Below are 14,593 nucleotides of genomic sequence, written 5' to 3'. Positions count from 1 at the left end.
CCCCCAGGTCCTTGTCACTACCACAAGCGGTTCGACAAGGATGCCCGAAACTGCCTGCCGCCCTGTTCATTCGCCCATCCAAAAAAATGGGGGAGGCGGCGGCCAGCAGGACAGGCCGCCATGGCAACAGAAGAACGCAGGGGCCCAGAGCCAGTAGGCTTCTACGTCTGTGACACCGTCTCCGGCAGGATGATGTTGGTCGACACAGGCCGTTAGATCAATCTTCCCACTGTCCAGAGAGGACCGCAAACAAGCACCAGACCCGGCTGCCTTCCTGACGGCTGCCAATGGGTCCCCCATCCTCTCCTACAGCACCAGGTTCCTATCGATCTCCATTCTCGGCCGGAGATATTCCTGGGACTTCATCGTCGCAGACGTAAGGACCCCGCTCCTGGGTGAGGATTTCTTTGTCCACTTCGGGCTGGCAGTCGACGTCAGTTGGAAGCACCTCCTCTAAAAACTGACTCCTGCCAGTCCCTCCCGTTAGCAACGGGACCCAAGGTGCCCACCATCTGCTCCGTCGCCCCCCAACAGTACTCACAGCTGCTGAAGGAGTTCCCTGACGTGTTCAGGCTCGAGCTCCGCCAGGTACCCGGGGCCCCAGCCAAACATGGCATCTACCATCACATAAAAACAAATGGCCCCCCTGCACACGCGAAGTTCCGGAGGCTTCCCCCTCGACGCCTTCAGGAGGCCAAGAACGCCTTCGCCGAAATGGAGTGGATGGGAATATGCAAGAAGGCCTCCTGGAGACCCTGCGTCGACTACAGGCGGATCAACCTCGCAACGGAACCTGACCATTACCTCCTGCCGAACATGCAGGATCTCACGGCCTCCTTCCACGGGGCCAAAATATTTTCTAAATTGGATCTCTTGAAATCTTATTTCCAGGTACCAGTCGCACCAGAGGACATTCCGAAGACCGCCATCATCACGCCTTTCGGGTCCTACGTCTTCGCCTTCTCCACCTTCGGCCTGAGGAACGCGGGGGCGACTTTCCAGCGGCTCATGGACAGCATCCTGGGGGACCTGAAGTTCTGCGTCTGCTACGTGGATGATATCCTTATATTTTCCAGGTCCCACAAAGAGCACCAGAAGCACATCCGGGCAGTCCTGCAGCGCCTGCAGGAGAATAGCCTCGTTGTATGTTTCGACAAGTGCACCTTCAGCGTCCAGAAAGCTGACTTCCTGGGCCACAAGATATCCCCGGATGGTGTCCGCCCGCTCACATCTAAAGTCACGGCCGTCACCAGGTTTCCTGTCCCCACCTCCGTCAAGGCCGTCCAGGAGTTCCTCAGGATGGTGAACTACTACAGGAGGTTCATTCCCGGGATAGCACACACCAGAGGCCCCCCTGATGGAAACCCTGAGAGTGGGGACCCAGCCGGCAGCAGGCCTTCTCCCTGACGAAGCTGCCCTCGCCGAGGCAACCGCCTTGGCCCACCAGGACCCCACTGCTCCCCTCCAGCTGACAACGGACGCCAGCAGCGTCACCTGTGGAGCTGTCCTGGAGCAGGTCATCGACGGCGCTCCCCAGCCCATCGCCTTCTTCAGCAAGAAGTTCAACCCCGCAGAGGCCCGCTGCAGCACCTTCGACAGGGAACTCTGCGCAGTATACCGAGCAGTCCGGCACTTCAAGTTCCTCCTGGAAGGCACGCCCTTCACAATCTACACGTACCACCAGCCGCTGGTCCATGCCTTCACCAAGCAGGGGGACGCATGGTCTTCCAGGCAGCAGTGACACCTCGCAGCCATCGCGGAGTTCATCTGCTCCGTCAAGTACCTCCCCGGCAGGAAGAACCCTGTGGCAGACGCCCTCTCCAGAGTCGAGCTTAACGCGGTGCAGCTTGGGATCAACTATGAGGACCTCGCCAGGGAGCAGATCACCGACCTAGAGACCCCAGCCTACCGCACCGCCATCACGTTGCTGAAGTGGAGGGACGTGCCCCTCACCCCCGGGGGCCCAAATCTCCTCTGCGATGTCAGTACTGGCCAGCCCCGCCCCCTGGTGCCCACCTCCCGCCACCGCCAGGTATTTGACGTCATCCACAGGCTGTCACACCCCTCCAGCAGGACGACGGCCAAGCTGCTGTCAGAGAAGTTTGTCTGGCACGGAGTGCAGAAGGACGCGAGGACCTGGGCGAGACAGTGCCTGCAGTGCCAGACCAGCAAAGTGGGGTGTCACACCGAGTCTGGAGAAGGTGAGTTCCCGCAGCCAGGGTGGCGGTTCGGCCATGTTCACATCGACATCGTCGGGCCCCTTCCCCTGTCAGGCGGGGCCAGATATCTCCTGATAGTGGCCGACCGCTCAACAAGGTGGCCCGAAGCCACAACAATGCAAGAAGCCACTGCCAGCGCGTGCGCCGAGGCCTTACTCTCCAGTTGGATCAGCCGCTTCGGCGTCCTGGACCACATCACAACCGACAGGGGCCCCGCTTTCCTGTCCGAGTTGTGGTCTGCTCTGGCACGACTGCTGGGGAAAACTCACCACACCACCACGGCCTACAATCCCGCTGCCAACGGCTTGGTCGAGCGGTTCCACACGTCCCTGAAGGCATCGCTCATGGCCCGCTGCACTGCCGAGGATTGGAAATATCAGCTGCTGTGGGTCCTCCTCGGGCTGAGAACCGCCCCCAGGGCCGACAGCGCCCCGTCTGCAGCTGAGAAAACCTAAGGCGAGCCCCTCGTGGTCCCGGGCGAACTAGTTACAGAGGACCGCCACAACCCATCTGTCCAGAGGCTTCGCGACATAGTCGGCAAGTTCGCCCCATGCAAGCGGACATATACCGACAAGTCGGTCACCTTCACGCCACCCGGCCTGTTCTCCACCACCCACATCTTTGTCAGGGATGACGCCACCCGCTCGCCACTGACCAGGCCCTACAGGGGGCCCTTCTGCGTGCTGGAGAGGAACAACAAGGCTTTCCTGCTCGCCCTTAACGGGAAGAACGACTGGGTGTCGGTAGACCGCACCAAGCCCACCCTCCTGGAGGAGGACACAGACGTCACCACACCGCACCCTCCACCTGGACAGTCATTGCCGCAGCCGGCCCCCTGTAAGAAGCGGGCACGCGGCCGCCCCTGGAAGCACCCACCCACACCCGCAGCCAGATGCCCACACACACAGGGTGTTTCCCCGATGTCCTCACGCAGTCATGGCACCCTTCAGCGCCCCAGCAGATACGCCGACTAATCAGATGTTACCCACGTCTAGGGGGGGGGAGCATTTGTAAAGAGTCTGCTGAGCAAGTTTTCTTTGGTGACGTCCCATTTTCTTTGCCTCTACAATTCATCACACCTGCCATGACCGGTCACACAAATCCAATCATTTAAACTATGTATATAATTGTTTACCTGTCTCTGATTTGTATATCATGTGTAAAGGCCATTTCTGAGCCTATACTTGATTTAAGTCTCTGTTTTATGAACAGAGGTTTGATCTCGCTTATTCCGAGACATTGTGTGATAGCAGTAACGTGAGCCGGCATCGTAAGTTATATCTTTCCCTAACTAAAATCTGAGGACTACTGGAATGAGATACTAAGTACAAAACTAAAACCCTTTATTGACAAAAATCAACGAAAAATAACTTCTTAAAAATTATGAAGAATGAAATCCAATGTTTCACATAACTATCAGAAAATCTTCTAAGGAAATAATGCTCCAAAATCATAAACACTCAAATACCTAAGGGAAATACAGAAAATAACTCATCTGTCAAATCATGAACACGTCAATCAATTAAAACAGGTCATCTCAAATGTCCCCACTCTCATCCTTGTAGGAGGAGAGAGGAAAAAGGAATAGGAATGGAGTGGAACAGAAATACTCACTCCACAAGTCCTCTGGGACAGTCTCCATGTGAAAAATCACTCACGTCTTCAGACACACATGAATCGGATCTCACAAGTCCAATTCAAACAACGGTTCCTCCCATTATATTCATTATGTAACGCATAACGAACGAACGTACTTTTGTATGACATCATTCGAGGTCAAAGTTCGGCAAGACACGCCTCTGTACTTGAGGCACCACGAAGTACACGTACACACCATACATTATTAAGAAGCATCCTTCAAAAACCGGATTTTGTAACTGGTTCAGCTTCTAGAACGTTCTTTGCTGAAAACGCATTTGCCAGCCCGTGTCTTGTCACCAAGGAGCCTTTCCCGACTTCCTGTGGTATGCGAATTGCTTCAGCAGTTTCCTATCTGCTGCGTGTAGTGAAAATGGACCCTGCGAATAGCTGACCCAACTTTTCAAAGGTCACCTTAGCGAGCCTTTACAGATTGCTCGGTCCACGCACCTGAGGTGGACCCCACCTCAAAATGTCTAGGTGCAAAACTTATATATATCTTATAACACAGATATTACAGTACAACCAGTTCATTCAAGAGACGCATTAATCTAGACGATTTCACTCCTGGTACTGCCTCACGCTGAAAGGCCTGCGACTGCGCACGCCAACGGTGATCCAACCAAGATGAAAGGCTTGCGACTGCACCAGTCCAAGCTGAATGTATTCTTGCGTCTCCCAGCGACCCGACGAAGATGAATGGCTCGCAACTGCACAAGCCCATGTTGAAAGTGGTGCTCGCAAATCCTTTTTGCGCCACCCAACGTCTCCTCGAAAGTACAACAACATGAAGACATCCTCCTGCCCGACATCTCTCCAAAGTGCAGAAGTAACGTTCACAGCTTTCTCATATGTTGAGGACGGTGAAGCTATTCCAACCTCTCCATTTCGAGGGAGTGGTATTTTCCGTGAGTCGGTCATATCGACAGTCATATCAAAAAGTAACTCGTCTATTCCCTATACCATATTATTACTGAACCAGATAAGACTACTAGTGCAAAGGTCATATGTTCTCAATGTGAAACAATTCCAAGTTGGTACCCGGAATTTCCACAGTCAACTCACTACCAAGTACACTAACTCTAAGGAACTATTCATAAAAATTCTATCCAACAGAAAAAAGTACTCAAGAATCCTATCCATACACTGAATAACGAAAGGCAATCCTAAAAATCTGAAAGGTATCATATCTCGTAAAAGACATCAAGGTTCTACTCCGGTTAGCGAACATTTCGCAATACCCAACTAATTCTCAACACAATAGCAATTGACTTAATGGCAATCGCTCCTATGATCCTAACAACTACAATTACTCATGGTACAGCTCCCTTATATTTTAAAAGAGAACTGAAAAAACCAAATACTCGAATTCGATATCCCTATCAAAACCTTCCTAAACCTCTCCGAAATCCTAACTGACATATCCCAACCCGAAAAAGATCAGACCCGTTCGGTCCGATATACTAAATACCTCCCCAAAACAAAATCCTAAACAACAAACCCTTATTCTGTAACTCTATATTCAAAGATATTGCGTCAGACGACAAAACACATCATAACATAATAACATAATAACACAATAACACACGGGTCAAATCTCGTATGAAATTAGCCCATGTCACAATTCCCAAAATCATATGAAAACAAACCATTAACTCAAAGTAACCCATTTCTATCGCCAAGTGCGAACGATGAAATCCCTAACTGCAGTTGCGATCCATATAAAAAAAACAAAAACTCAAATTCATATATCTACAAAACTCTACGGCATTCTGCACACAATTTACACTAAGTACTGCAACTTACATCAGAAATCACAATGAACCCGAACTATTAAAAATTCGTAAAACTCTCCGGAGTAACGTCCTCCTGAATTACAACAAACTACAAGTCATGCCCATTTACAACCCATTAACACCCGAAAGGAAAAAAAAATGACCCGTAACTACCCATTACCCTAACAACCATACAACCCAGGAATGCATCCATGCTAATACCCATTAACCCGTCTTTTTAATCTTAGAAATATGTGTCAAACAAGACACACCTGTGTTTTCATACGTCTTATCAACACCTAAATGAGGAGAACCAAATTTACAATGTACAATGTCTAGAACTTGTGGTACTAGACTCTCTGGCACGATGATTTGTGTAATTTCACCCATGCTTCGAGTACTTCGCAAGTTATACTTAACTTTCCTCACCAATAAATTATTCTCCAACTCTAGACCAGAAAAAGGCAACTTATACCCTTTCTTCGGTGAAACTCCCCTAAGAAATGCCTTAGCATCTGACAACAATTTATCTTCATCTTGCTTTTGTTCGAGCAAGCCTATGTCCCAAGTGACATTTTCACCCGTAATATAACACACAGCGTTACCCTCAATATCACGAACAACAATCTCTCCCGAGACTGCTGACTCACTATTTCTCCCCGAAGTATGCACTGTAGAAACGTGTATGTCCTCTACATGCGATATCTCAGAACTACTCTCGTAGTTTACTCTCGTCTCCCACACAGGATTCGGAATGCACTCCCTCATCCTCGACTGGAAAATATCTGCTCAATGCATCTGCAACCACATTATGCTTACCTTCAATGTATTTGAGGTTTGCCTCAAAATCTCTCAATATCAAAAACTGCTGGATCAACACTTCCCTTTGTCCAAACGGAAAGTGTCACTCAAGCAAAGGCAAGCGCTCTGCCCACATACTCACACACACACATACCCACACGCACATACGTGTGTGACTACAAAAACCAAGAAGTGCATTCACACTTGTGCAAAAACTGTTTGCACCCGCAACTCATAAATATCACGTAGGATACTACCCAAATATTAAAGTTCCCAGAAATAACCCAACAACCAAATACCACCCTTACATAATACACGCCGATGCATACCGCAGATTGCTATATAAAAAAAAAAAAAAAAAAAAACAACACACCATAATACGCTCAGCACTTCACTAGGCGTGGCAAAGCAAGTCGACGCCCACCCAAACTCGTGACGCAATTACTATGTCACCGTGGTGATGACGTAACACACTCGTTTGCAAACTGAAACATTAATCAAAACTCAACGACAAAAAAACACACAGTTGTCCCTATCACCAGTTACAACACAACGAAAAGGACAATTTCACATTAACACAACTAAAAAAAAAGAAAAAGATAACATCACAACACTTACGTTAGCAGCGCGCGAATTTCCATCAAGCGAAGAGAGAGAAACAAACAACACTCGCGTCTTCACGTGTTTTAACACACGCATAGCGGTCTTAATATCGCAATTATTGCACAATATCACTGTTTTTACCCCCTACCCAAAACACTCTTCACGAAACACTAGCCAGCGAGAGAGACGCTCGCAGCTCACCCCCAGCAACTGCTGACTCCCACAAAATCCTATCCTGAGATGCCAATACTAATTTATGTCTCTTCGGAAACATATACATGCCTAATTATTTAACACCCTCTAACTGCCCTAACTACCTTATACGCTGCCACCAAAACTTTCGCACACCGCTGCCACCAAAAACTGTAAAGGCCATTTCTGAGCCTATACTTGATTTAAGTCTCTGTTTTATGAACAAAGGTTTGATCTCGCTTATTCCGAGACATTGTGTGATAGCAGTAACGTGAGCCGGCATCGTAAGTTATATCTTTCCCTAACTAAAATCTGAGGACTACTGGAATGAGATACTAAGTACAAAACTAAAACCCTTTATTGACAAAAATCAATGAAAAATAACTTCTTAAAAATTACGAAGAATGAAATCCAATGTTTCACATAACTATCAGAAAATCTTCTAAGGAAATAATGCTCCAAAATCATAAACACTCAAATACCTAAGGGAAATACAGAAAATAAGTCATCTGTCAAATCATGAACACGTCAATCAATTAAAACAGGTCATCTCAAATGTCCTACCAATCTCATCCTTGTAGGAGGGAGAGAGGAAAAAGGAATAGGAATGGAGTGGAACAGAAATACTCACTCCACAAGTCCTCTGGGACAGTCTCCATGTGAAAAATCACTCACATCTTCAGACACACATGAATCGGATCTCACAAGTCCAATTCGAACAACGGTTCCTCCCATTATATTCATTATGTAACGCACGAACGAACGTACTTTTGTATGACATCATTCGAGGTCAAAGTTCGCAAGACACGCCTCTGTACTTCGAGGCGCCACGGAACACACATACACACCATACATTATTAAGAAGCATCCTTCAAAAACCGGATTTTGTAACTGGTTCAGCTTCTAGAACGTTCTTTGCTGAAAACGCATTTGCCAGCCCGTGTCTTGTCACCAAGGAGCCTTTCGCGACTTCCTGTGGTATCGACCGGTGCTTCTGCAGTTTCCTATCTGCTGCGTGTAGTGAAAATGGACCCTGCGAATAGCTGACCCAATTTTTCAAAGGTCACCTTAGCGAGCCTTTACACATGTATTCTTCTTTTGCAGGCATCAAGATTGTATTCAACTTCAACTCTGTCCATTTGTATAATTCAAAGTGTATTCGTTCACTGTATTTATTGTTAATTATTATCGACCTCAGGTCACCCTTGTTCTCATCGCATTCCACGGCGCGACGTCAGTCTGCCGCTATATAAACCGCCTGGGTCACCAATAAAGCAGCAGTACCTTTTTCCTGCTCGTCTTATTTTGCACCTCTTAAAGTACTTGTTTCTTTATTCTTTGCCATTTTAGTTTTTTTCCTTGAGCAATAATTTCTTCTTGCGATTTACTTTTCTGTGCTCTGTTACTTCTATTTCTATACATTTTTGTTTCATTATTGGTTCCTGTTATAGAAGAATGTGTATGTTTCTTAGATGGATCTTGAATTCCTCTCACTTTTAATTCCAACTTAGCCTCTTTTATACACATCCCTGTTCTTTCCTGTAACATTTTCAATTCTGTATTGTATATATAGTATATATATTCTTTGGACCTTGCATGACGATCTTGTCCACAGTTTATACATTTTGGCTCAATACATTTCCATTGTGTGGCATGTTCGTCAGATCCACAATAAGCACATATAGGTTCATTTCGACAGTTGTTCTTCGTGTGTCCATATTTACTACAATTTTGACATTGTAGTGGTTTTAGAATATAAGGTCGCAGTTCTCTGTTTTAGCCGAAAATTTTTATTTTCTGAGGTAGATCTTCACCCTCAAATTTTATTTTTGCAATTCTTAATACTTTATTATTCTGTTTACTTGGTATTATATATACCTCACAATCTTGGACTTTGGTATATCTCACTTTAAGAGAATCCAACAGCATGTTCTTATCAACCGGTTCGCCATTATTTTCAGCAAGTACAACAGTACCCCGAATGCTGTTCATAGTGTCATGCTTGTTTACTTTTACATTCCCATTGTCAATACTCTTTATGGATAAATAGTCTTCAGACTGGTTTTTTGTTGTGGCTTCTATAAGCCAAATCTTTATTTTTGTGTCTGAACCACATACCTGTCACTGAGTGTCTTTTTAATAAGAAGTTTTCCAACTTTAGGGATGAAATTTGTAGTTCTGTTTCCATGGTTAGAAACCTTGACCAACTTCCACTCCCAAAGATTATTGTCATTAAAACAGTTTAACCACCACTGAGCTCACTATCAGCTCTCATAAGGCTGGACTGAAGGATTTGGATGAAATGACAGGTCTAGGCTAGAAGACTAGCACTGGGACCAAATAGGTCACTTGAATGAAAATGAAAATGAAATTAAAAGCTGCAAAAAGGCATACACTTTCATACTGGAACACAATCACACAATAAATATGTTTATACTCATGTTTCCATATATACTCTATAAAAAGGTATAATAAAATTCAAAATAAATTAAGTAAAATCTTAAAATTTACTTAGTTTTAAAACTCATTAGACTTCTTGACTGATTTTTTACATTTTATCAATTAACTCACAGCTTCTCATGAACATTAAGATGGGTATTACTGAAAATCATTGGAGGGGTGGGTAGAGCTCTCGGCTAGCACGCTGCTGGCCCAGCGTTCGACTCTCCGACCAGCCAACAAAGAGGAATTTATTTCTGGTGATAGAAATTCATTTCTCGTCATTTGTTTTCGGATTCACAATAAGCTGTAGGTCCCATTGCTAGGTAACCAGTTGGTTCTTAGCCCGTAAAATAAATCTAATCCTTCAGGGCATTTTTTCGGAGAGCTATTAATCAGCTCAGTGGTCTGGTTAAATTAATATATACTTAACTTTTGAAAATGTTGAAGATTCCAACAAAATTTCTTTTACTGATCCATTTCCAAAATCTGATAATTGCTGCAAGTTATATTTTGGGCATTCACACAGTACATGCTTAGCTTGTTATCAACACATTGCAATCTGGGCATTTGGGAGGAGAAGGTGGTGGACTGTTCATTATGTCCATGTGTCAAAAAGTATGGCCTATTTGGAGGCATCAGAATTACTTGTGTGTGTCTCTCTCTGATATGACGAACTCCATTTTCCAACATTGGATTTTATCTGTTTTAATTTATTATTATCAGGTTCTTCATTCCATATTTTTTGCCATTTACTTGCAATGATTGTTTTTATATATCTTATACAATCACTAATAGGGAAGTCTGCATTTGCTCTTGTCAAGTGGACTGCTTCTTTAGCTGCTTTATCAGCCTCTTCATTTCCCCTAATCCCCACATAGGCAGGGATCCAACATATTTCAATAGTTTTTCCCTTATTATACAATTTATGGAGTGAAAACTTAATTTATGGAGTGAAAACTTAATATGTTGTACAATATTTTTTTTTATTATAGCTTTGAATGGCTTCTATAGTGCTTCTGGAGTCGCTATAAATAATATATGGCAAAATCATCCACATACAAGCTACTTTTAATTCCAACTGGTAGATTATTACTGATATATCATTTATTGCTAAAGTAAACCGTGTGCCACTAAAGACGCTTCTTTGTGGAACACCTTTCAAGTGGAAATGTACTTGACAGTACATCATAAATTCTCACTTGAAAAGTGCAATTTGTCAGAAAGTTTTGGATAAACCTAGGTAAATGTCCACGGATGCTGTTTTTATGTAACCTCTTTAGTATTGCATACAGTATTTCCAAGTAGCATCAGCTCTTTGTTGGGTGAGTCGGTAGAGCTGCGGACTGTCAGTTGATGGGCTGGAGTTCAATTCCCGCGGCCGGCTGATGAAGAGTTCGAGGAATTTATTTCTGGTGATAGAAATTCATTCCTCGCTATAATGTGGTTCGGATTCCACAATAAGCTGTAGGTCCCATTTTGCTAAGTAACCAATTGGTTCTTAGCCACTTGTCAATAAGTCTAATCCTTCAAGGCCAAGTTTTGTATAGAGCTGTTAATCAGCTCAGTGGTCTGTAAAACTTTTATATTTATTTTTTCCAAGTAGTATCATATGTCTTTTCAATGTCAAAAAAGATGGCTACAGTAATTTGTTTTCATTCAAATCCTCTTCGTATGTGGTCTTCCAAGTTAGACAGAGAATCCAGTGTAGGTCTGTTACGTTGTGACCCAAATTGAGTAGGAGTCAAAATTTTATTTTCTCGAATGTGCCATGTTAGTCGAGCATTTACCATTTTCTCTAGTAATTTGCATAAACAACTTGTTAAAGAAACTGGTCTGTAATTGTTTACATTACTGGGATCTTTTCCATGTTTGGGGATAGGAATAATTATAGCTATACACCATTCATCAGAAAATAAATTTCGAAGCCATACGTGGTTATAAAACTATAATATGTATGACTCTGCCAAAGGTGCTAAATGGCAGATCATCTAAAAAAAGAATGAGGAATTTATTTCTGGTGATAGAAATTCATTTCTCATTATAATGTGGTTCAGATTCCACAATAAGCTGTAGGTCCCGTTGCTAGGTAGCCAATTGGTTCTTAGCCACGTAAAATAAGTCTAATCCTTCGGGCCAGCCCTAGGAGAGCTGTTAATCAGCTCAGTGATCTAGTTAAACTAAGGTATACTTAACTTACTTAAAAAAAAAATGTCACCATCACCTCCAGGGCAGATTTATTGCTGTTCAACAGAGTAAATTCCAACTCTTCCATATTAAATTTTCTAATAAAATATATATTTTCTACTGTTTCAAAATTTATTTTTATTAATTCTACACTATTTTTCTCTGTGCGGAAATGCTTATCTAAATTTTTGTCACTACTTACCTTTACTAAATTTTCTCCTATTACATTAGTTATTTCTTTTGGATCAAGCATTCTTTTCCCATCTTTTATTATGGCATGTCTAGATGGTTTAACATGGGTGCCATTTATTTTCCTGAATTTTTTCCATATTTTTTGTATGGGAGTATTATTAGAGAGATCTGATACACATATTTCCTCCATGAAATGATTCTTCCTTGAATTACTTCTCTTTTAAATTTTGCAGATATTTTGTTAAATAGAGGTTTTAATGTATCAATTTCTAATAATAATATAGTCAGTTTTTGTACATTTTCTTCTAATATTGGTAATGTTTTATTTATTTTACTGAACTTTCTATTCAAATTATCTAACCGTCTTCCAATTTGGTGTTCTATTTTTGTTAATTCTGTTAGTTTTTCAGACCACCATGGGACTTTGTGTTTTGTTGGAGGAACTTTTGATTTTGGTATTGCTTTATCAGCAGCATTTTTAATGAAATCAACAAGAAATTTATTAGTTTCATTATGGTCTTTTAAATATTCAAATGGTGGGATATTTCTAGTGTGGAATTCATATTGCTCCCAATCTGCTTTATAAATGTTATATTGAGGGACATGCTTGGTGGGATTATCTTGTAATAAGGAAATTAATATTGGGAAATGATCATTTGTGTGCAAGTCATCAACTGTATTCCAATCCAATCTGTGTACTATGTTTGCTGTACATACAGTTAAGTCGATTGAGGAGAATCTTCAATGTGCTTTAGAAAAATATGTGCTGATTTCATTATCATTTATACAGTACATGTCATATGAATCTATGAATCCTTTTATTTTACTTTCTGCTCTATTTGAGTCTGTACAATTACAGTCCCACATCGGATTGTGGGCATTAAAATCACCTACCATTAATGTAGGGTCCTTGGCACTACTAAGTAATTCTTTAAGTTTGTCAAAGTCATAATTTTTATTGGGTTGGTTGTATAAATTATAAATTACATAATTATCGTTTTTTATTCGTATTTTAATACTTGATATTTGCAGATCAGTAAAGTTTACAGGTACTTTGTCATAACATACTTTGTTATGTACATATATAGCAGTAATTAAATTTCCTTCTTCCTTGCGTGATGTTGATGCTAAGGTATATTTACCTACTGCTGACACCGTTTTGTTGACAAGTTGTAAACATAATATCATTGGTTCATTCTCTTTTAATAAACGCTTTACTCCTCCTAGGTGTAATCTGGTCTGTAGACCATTTACCTTCCATTGTATAATATAGCTATTGAAAATATTTTGTTATAGCGGTCGAGTTTTACTATCTTTTTTTGTATTATCAATTTGGATTTTTCTAATAATTTACTCACGACATTCATTTGTTTTTCTTTATAGTATACTAAGTGCTCATTGCACTGCAACCTTTTTCATGGGGACTCAAATCCGTGGTTTCTTTTTTCCTATATTTCATAAAATTTCTTATAATGTTTATTAAACCATCTTTTGTTATGCTTTTGTTGTTACTGCATGATTCAAAGAAATAATCATTACATCCACATGTATTATCATATTTATTTATTTTTTCATTTGCTCTTGTAATTACTGGAGATGGAGTAATCTCTTCTCCTTTGACATAATCATTGTTACCTATGGTATGGTTCTCTTTCTATTCTTCAGTGTTTTCGACATCTGCCTTCATAGGTTTTACTATTATTTTAGGAGATAAAGGTATATTTTTAGCTTGTTTTTGTTTTGGTTCCTTTTTCATCTCTTTTTATCTTTGGTTCTACTGATTTTTCTCTAATAATAGTTGGTTTCTTCGTTTTGGGTGGTGTTCTCTCCAAAGGCCTTTTTTATCTTTAATTCCCAGTCCATCATGACCCTCCTGTGTTACTTCAGTAATAGCATCCTCCTGTGTTTCTATTTTCATTAATGTTTCAAATGAATTGGATAAAATATCATCCATCTCATTTGTACCTGTTTCTTTATTCTTTACCATTTTAGTTTTCATTTCTAAATTACTAATTTCTTCTTGAGATTTACTTTTCTGTGCTCTGTTACTTCTATCTGTTTGCGTTTTTGTTTCTTTATTTACTCTTTTTATTGAAGAATATGTATATTTCTTAGATGGGTCTTGTATTCCTCTCCCTTTTAATTCCAACTTAGCCTCTTTTATAGACATCCCCGTTCGTTCTTGTAGTATTTTTAAGTCCGCATTGTATATATAATACATGCATTCTTTGGATCTTGCATGATGATTCTGCCCACAGTTTACACAATTAGGTTCACGGCACTTCCACTGTGTGGTATGTTCAGTTGATCCACAATAAACGCATACTGGTTCATGACAATTTTTCCTTGTCTGTCCATACTTACTGTAATTTTGACACTGCAGTGGTTCTGGGACATAGGGTCTTAATTCTCTATTTTGGCCTAAATTTTTTTATTTTTTGAGGTAGATCTTCACCCTCAAATTTTATATTTGCTATTTCTAATATTTGTTTAATGTTGGTTTTACTTGGTACAGCTTATACCTCCCAATCTTGGACCTTTGGGTAT

The 14,593-nt window shown here is 41.9% G+C and overlaps 1 protein-coding gene across 2 annotated transcripts in view; it reads right to left on the bottom strand.

The window, feature by feature from the left end:
• Nucleotides 1-14,593, bottom strand: part of LOC136826862 (uncharacterized) — a 568,370-nt gene that overhangs the window by 336,958 nt on the left and 216,819 nt on the right. The window lies entirely within an intron of this gene.

Source organism: Macrobrachium rosenbergii, chromosome 41, assembly GCF_040412425.1.
Source record: "Macrobrachium rosenbergii isolate ZJJX-2024 chromosome 41, ASM4041242v1, whole genome shotgun sequence".
Classification (NCBI taxonomy): domain Eukaryota; kingdom Metazoa; phylum Arthropoda; class Malacostraca; order Decapoda; family Palaemonidae; genus Macrobrachium; species Macrobrachium rosenbergii.
This window is presented reverse-complemented; position numbering and strand designations above follow the sequence as displayed.